Here is a 6,798-nt window from a genome sequence, read left to right as displayed (position 1 = left end):
TGTGCATATTTTATGTGTGTAAATGTAGCAGATATGAGGCAATTTGTAAATTTTGATTAAAAATAAATTTATTAATTGAAATAATGAAATTTAAAAAAATGCGCGTACTGATTTTACATCCATCTAATTACGTATTTATTTATTTTTGTTATACTTATGTTTTATTCATTTACATTCACATCGCAAATTTTTAGTTTATTTTTCTAATTGATTTGTTGAAAAAAAAAAAAAAAAAAATACGAAAATTGTTGATTGTCTGTCAACTTCAGGATCATATCGTGACACTTATCAATATTGTAATATTTGCAAAGAAAAACTGGCCGGCAATGCGAGTAAAAGGGTTTATGAATGTCCACCAAACGAAAATTATGCTACAGCTATTTGACAATACAGCGAAATGTTTTCAAAATTATGAATACAAAAATGGATATATTATGATAGTATGAATTTTACAGCTTAAACTAATAAAAATCAATTTTTGAGGAAACCCAAAACGTTCGGATAACAATGAATATAAAATTCATCAACCGATCTAGCTCATCATTCAACCACGAAAGCTGTTAAAAAAATATATATGCTGAATTTAATTCTTAAGAATGAACTCAAGATAATTAAATATATGATGGCAAAATTTTAATAAAGCTGTGCCAAAAAAACAATTAAAAAAGAAAGTTTTTTTTATAAAATTTATCGAGGAAAAAAAATTACATTACATGAAAATGCCTTGGTTATATTCTTTTGAAAAAAACTTTGCTTCATGAACAGCATTTACTTATTGTGCTTCATGTCTATCAATATTGTTAAAATAATTGTATACGGTTAAAAAATATAAAAAAAAAAAATTAGAATAATATTAGCAATCGAGTTGGTAAAATATTAAGGTATAACAAATGCGAATATAATTTCAATTCAAATATAATAAAAAAAACTGAGTAGTGTATGTTATTAGAATTTATACAATTATCTTAATATTGGGTACAAACTGTTGTGATAAAAATATCTATGTTGATTACTGAATAAGTATCTCTATTTTTGTATAAAAAAAAACTAGATGGAAATTATAAATACATAAATTTATTTTTGAATATTCCATATGGAAATTTTTGATGGGGTTCTAATTGCTAAAAAGTTAAAAGTCAATGCGTTTAAACTGCGGTAGTAGAGTATTTTTGCATCAAGGGTAGATGTAAGACCATAGATAAACCACCAAAAGTCTTACTTTATTAATATTCAAGAAAGCAAGAAAACGTTGTGGATAGAGTGAGGCGTTTCGTCAATTTGATATATTTATATAGATAATATACACTATAAAATAGATATATAATGTCAATTAAACAAATAACATAATTATAGATCTGTTTTACTTGTGAAAAAAGAAAGCAATACGATGTACTTAAATAATAAAATCAATTTTACAAATGAATAAAAGAAAGAGATTGTAAAATGTGATTAAAAACAATAAAAGTATATCGTATATTTATGAGTAATAGTTTGAGAAGTTTAGAAAAAAAAAAAAAAAAATATACTACATGTATCAATTAGTCGAGGCAAAGCGTTAGTAGTGTCAAGTATAAAGTATAATGGTCTTACTTCCGTCGTTTACAGGCGAGTATAAAAGATGTTTGAAAAAAAAAAAACGTACATAATTGATAGTAGTATAAATATATTAAAGATTCAAAAGATGAGATTCGATATAAAATATATATTTTATGATTTTTTAGAGTGTGATATTGATCATAACGAAATGAATGATTATTTACAAGTATATTGGTAAATTTTTCAGGTATACGTATATTAATAAAGAATAAAAAGGAAGTTAATAATAACAAAAAAAAAATAAAAGTTTATTAAAAAATACTATAAAATTACTGATATATTTATTGTTATAAAATTTTTTTAAAGAATAGATATATTTGTATTTACATTATATTTTCTGTGTATGAAAGATTTTATAAAATATATAATAAAAAAATAAATTTAGTGTAATGAGCTTAGAAATTAAGCTAAAAGTAAAGGAAAAATGTTCAGATAATTAATTTATATGTAAAAAATAAGTACACAAGTAGTACTGGGAACTACCAAGTAATTTACAAGTATATGAATATTGGTAGGATTGAAAAAGGTATATAATTTGAATTTAACTAGTTCGATAATAGTTGGATATATAATTTTAGAAACTTTTTTAACTCCAGAAAAGTTTATATCAACGACTAGCAGAATTAGAATGAGGATGTTTTGTGTCGTTCCTTGAACTGAAATAGAATAAATGAGTCATATTATTTAGTTAGATAATTATTTATTTCATACATGGTTACTGAATGACGATTAGTTTTTTTCGAGAATGAAAACCACCCTATGATCAATGAAGCAAATAAATAATTTAGAGAACAAGATTTGTGGCTAAATTAAATGTTATTTATATGAAGAAATGTAATAAAAAAAATGAGTATTAGACTATTTACATTAAATACAATCAAGACATGAATGAGAACAATTTTTACTGATATTATTTATGTTTATTACAATATAATAAATACTGCTGTATTATTCGGATATAATTAGTAAATTAAAAAAAAAAAAAAAAAAAAATTTAATGGTTATTATAATTGTTAATATATATTTAATTTTTATAAAATAATAAAAATTCAACGATTGAATATGCATTTTATATCTCTTCAAAATTGAACACTAAATATAACGAAATTAATAAATGTTATAGAATCCATGTACTAAATATCTCAGATATCAATGTATATGAAATAAGAATAAAAATGACGATAAAATATGATGATGATAATAATAATAATGAGTGATTTTTTTATTTAAAATATTTAACAATGACTAATTTAAGTAAAAAATAATCAAATATGGATGAATAAGAATTTTTATGAGAAATAATTATTTAGATTGAAAAATAAAGAAAATTAATTTAAATTATTGATTTTTAGACGAAACTAACTACAATTGAAACACAACAGAAGTGTTACAGCATCCTAACAAAATTTAATAAAGAATTTGTGAATATAAGATAGAAAATTTTTTTAGCATACACACTTTATTGAAATAAGAAATAATAATATGAGCAATAGAGGAGTGACTATAATAAAAATAGTTTGACTAAAAAATAAATTAATTGAATGATTACAAATATAAAGAATGAGAATACGAATAAAATATTTGTAATGAATAAAAATAAAGTATATATTATGGAATTAGTTTACAGATCAGATAGTTTGGTTAAAAGAAAAAAACATTTTTTAACAAACATATGATATTAAAAAATATAATCAATGGAGAAATAATAAATTTAGAAAATTGATGTATTGATGATAAGTTATTTGGATTTTAGCAAAGAAAGAATTAAATTAAATTGTAAAATATGAGAAAAAATATTGACAAAAAATAAAACTATGTTGGATAATGGTTATTACTTGGTTAAGGTTAAATATAGCATATACGACTCTAAGAAAATTTGTAATTCATTACAGTTGAATACCATGCGCATTATGATAATAGATTAATAGTCTATCGATAATGGAGTATAATTATAAATTAATTTAAGTTATTAATTTTTAGCCGAAGCTACAATTGAAACACAACACAAGTGTTACGGTATTCTACCAAGTTAGTGAAAATTTTTAGATATAAAATAAAACTCTTGAAAATGAGAAATGAAAATGGTTTTACTAAAAAATGAATTAATTGAATGATTGAAATAAAATATGTGTAATGAATAAAAATAAATTGTAATATATAATTATTAATAAGGCATATGCTGTGAAATTATAGTTGAGAATATAATCAAATGTAAAAATATATAAAAAAATTGTTTCTTATAATAAAAGAATAAAAATTTTGAAACTCATAAGAGAATTTGTGGGTCATTGATTCGATATATGTAGAAAACTGGATTTATATATTTTAGTATTTAAATAATAATTTCCAATTTGTTTTATAATAATTGGCAAGATCAAGGCAAAAAGCCATTAGTAAAAAGATTAAAATACTTAACTCATGCATAATAAATATATACTCATGATGTTAAAAAATATAATCAACGGAGAAATATTAAATAGAAATGGATGTATTGATTATAAGTTATTTGAATATTAACGAAAATTGAATCAAATTAAATTGTAAAATATGAGAAAAATTTATGAGGATATTATAAATATAGTTTGTTAATTTTTTATGTAATAAAAATAATGATAAGAAATAATACTATGTTGGATAATGGCTATTACTTGGTTGAGGCAAATCGTGGATAGTAGTGGGTATAAGTAAGGTAGACATACTCCCGTCTTTGACTCGTGAGTATAGACGATGTTTAATATAGCATAGAACTTTAAGAAAATTTGTAATTTATTACAGTTGCGAATGTCATGTGCATTATAATTATTTATTATTTTGATTATATAAAAATAATCATCATATAATACTAATTCAAAATTTTGTGTTTAATATTAAGTTAATATTAAAAGTACAATAGAATAAATACTGTTGACTATTTTGATATCTAAATATAGTTTGGTTACTAAGAGCAGTTGAATTTTGTCGTTTATTCGTGAATATTCCAGACAAGAAAAAACATTGGAAAGAAAAAAAAATACTATCAATAGCTAAGTGAATAAAAAAATATACTATTATCAATCTTATAAAATGAGTGAAATTTGGGAAAAAAAAGGATTAAAGTAACGTTGAAGTATAGTACTCATTTCAATAATAAAAAAAAAAATTGAAATATGACAGTTTAATTAAATAAAGATTTTGAGTACATACAAAAAATTGTATTTATTTGAAAAAAGAAAAATATTGTGTGTAATATAGTTAAAAATTTATTTATTAGTTTATTGATAATTGCGTACAGTGTATTTCAGTTCGATTTATTGAACATTAAGAAATTGCCGTCGCTAACTGTTCTCAAAGCGTTGCTCAAGTACTACCGCAGTTTACCAAGTCATTTGAAGTTTTGTTTGATTATTAATTAATTATAAGAGTTAAAATAAATATTTAAAATTAATAAAAGTAACAAATAAATTTTTGATTTAATTTTAATTGTTACTGTTTCATATGATTAGTTATGGACAAATAATATCAACAAAATTTTTTCAATAATTTATTATTTTGTATGATTTTTATTATAATATAATTCATAATGTCATGTTAATTGAATATAGTTAACATATGTAGAAAAAAAGATATTTGGGTAATATAAATTTAATGGAGACTAGATACAAAAATAATAAACATATATTATCTTAATTTAATTTTTATTAAAATTTAAATGGTTGGTAAAAACTTTTAATTATTTCGTGATAACATATAAAAGTAAAATGCATGAAAATATTTATTTATAATATGTGTCGTAGCTGTTATAGTAGAATAACCAAAAGTTAACATAAGGAGTCGACTGCTGAAGGTAAAAAGAAAATAACATTGAATTTTAAAATATATTTGTCAAATGACGTAATTGAATAAAAAGACAGTTAAAATATGAATACAATCTTTTTCATTACGCTTATTTTTATATTATAATAATGAAAATTAATATGTTTAAAAAAAGTATTTATCTAAATTAACTTTTTTTATTTACAGAATAGAAAATAAATATAATATTGTTTGTTTTAATATTTTCTAAACGATGGTTTTGTGATTGTTTATATATAAATGGTATGCTATCAGTATATCAAATTTATAATATACTTTTAATAAAATTGAAAAAAAAAAAAAAAAAAAAAAAATTATTAAATTTAATTATTTATAATTTTTATAGAATAAATGATAAGAATTAGTTATTTTGTATAACTGATAATATTTATTATTATTGTAGTATACTTAACTATTTTAAAGTTATTTTATATTCAATAAAAAAAATAAAAATAAATAATTAAGTATTTTTATCGAAACAATAAAATTATATTAAAAAGAAAGAAATAATACTATGTGTATTTAAATAAATAATTTTATATTGAAAAAATAACGTAAGTACGAACAGGTAATTTAGATACAGGGAGCTACCGTTGTATCCGCCGCCGCTCACGCGGCTGGCAGTCAGCGCGCAACTACAATCTTTTTAGACGCCGGCTCGTACTAGTATGAAAGAGTAGTCAGTCGAAGCAGCTCGAGTAAGCGCTGACGGAGACTGGCTACGGCAAGATACTCAATATCAACGCATCATTGCCACGGGTCGATGTCTATGACTGAATGACTCTTTATGTGGTAAATCGCTACGGCGTTTATATAATATTATGTATAACTAAAAAAAAGTGTACAAATATGAAACTGAGTATCGACTTACTTGTTTCCGAGCAAGAATAAAATATCACGTTTACGTGAATAATAACCAAGTCGCTTTGATAAAAAAATATCTAGCGAGAGTACTAATGTAAAAATTGAGAGGATGTTTGAAAAATAAAATTATTATTCAATATTGTGAATAAATAATGTAGAGTTAAAAATTTAAAGTGTTGTATGAAGCAAATGCTTACAAACAGCACCGCTTTAACAACTGGTAGTATTTAAAAAATACTATCATGTATGTATAAAGTGAAAGAGGAGTAATTCTAGTGTTTTATAAAACATATACGAAGCTCCCTGGTTGATCCTGCCAGTAGTCATATGCTTGTCTCAAAGATTAAGCCATGCATGTCTCAGTACATGCCGTATTAAGGTGAAACCGCGAATGGCTCATTAAATCAGTTATGGTTCCTTAGATCGTACCCACATTTACTTGGATAACTGTGGTAATTCTAGAGCTAATACATGCAAACCAGAGTTCCGACCAGAGATGGAAGGAAC

General features: G+C 22.8%; 1 non-coding gene across 1 annotated transcript in view; it reads left to right on the top strand.

Moving 5' to 3' along the window:
• Window positions 1–6,591: 6,591 nt before the first annotated feature.
• The window catches only part of LOC130666198 (small subunit ribosomal RNA), a 1,910-nt gene continuing 1,703 nt past the window's right edge, over window positions 6,592–6,798 (top strand). Inside the window, exon 1 of the ribosomal RNA XR_008989637.1 lies at window positions 6,592–6,798. This exon is cut by the window's right edge and continues 1,703 nt beyond it. This is a non-coding gene — a ribosomal RNA (small subunit ribosomal RNA).

This window comes from Microplitis mediator, chromosome 3 (assembly GCF_029852145.1).
Source record: "Microplitis mediator isolate UGA2020A chromosome 3, iyMicMedi2.1, whole genome shotgun sequence".
Classification (NCBI taxonomy): Eukaryota; Metazoa; Arthropoda; class Insecta; order Hymenoptera; family Braconidae; genus Microplitis; species Microplitis mediator.
The sequence above is the reverse complement of the archived record's forward strand: the minus strand, read 5'-3'. Positions and strand labels throughout refer to the sequence as shown.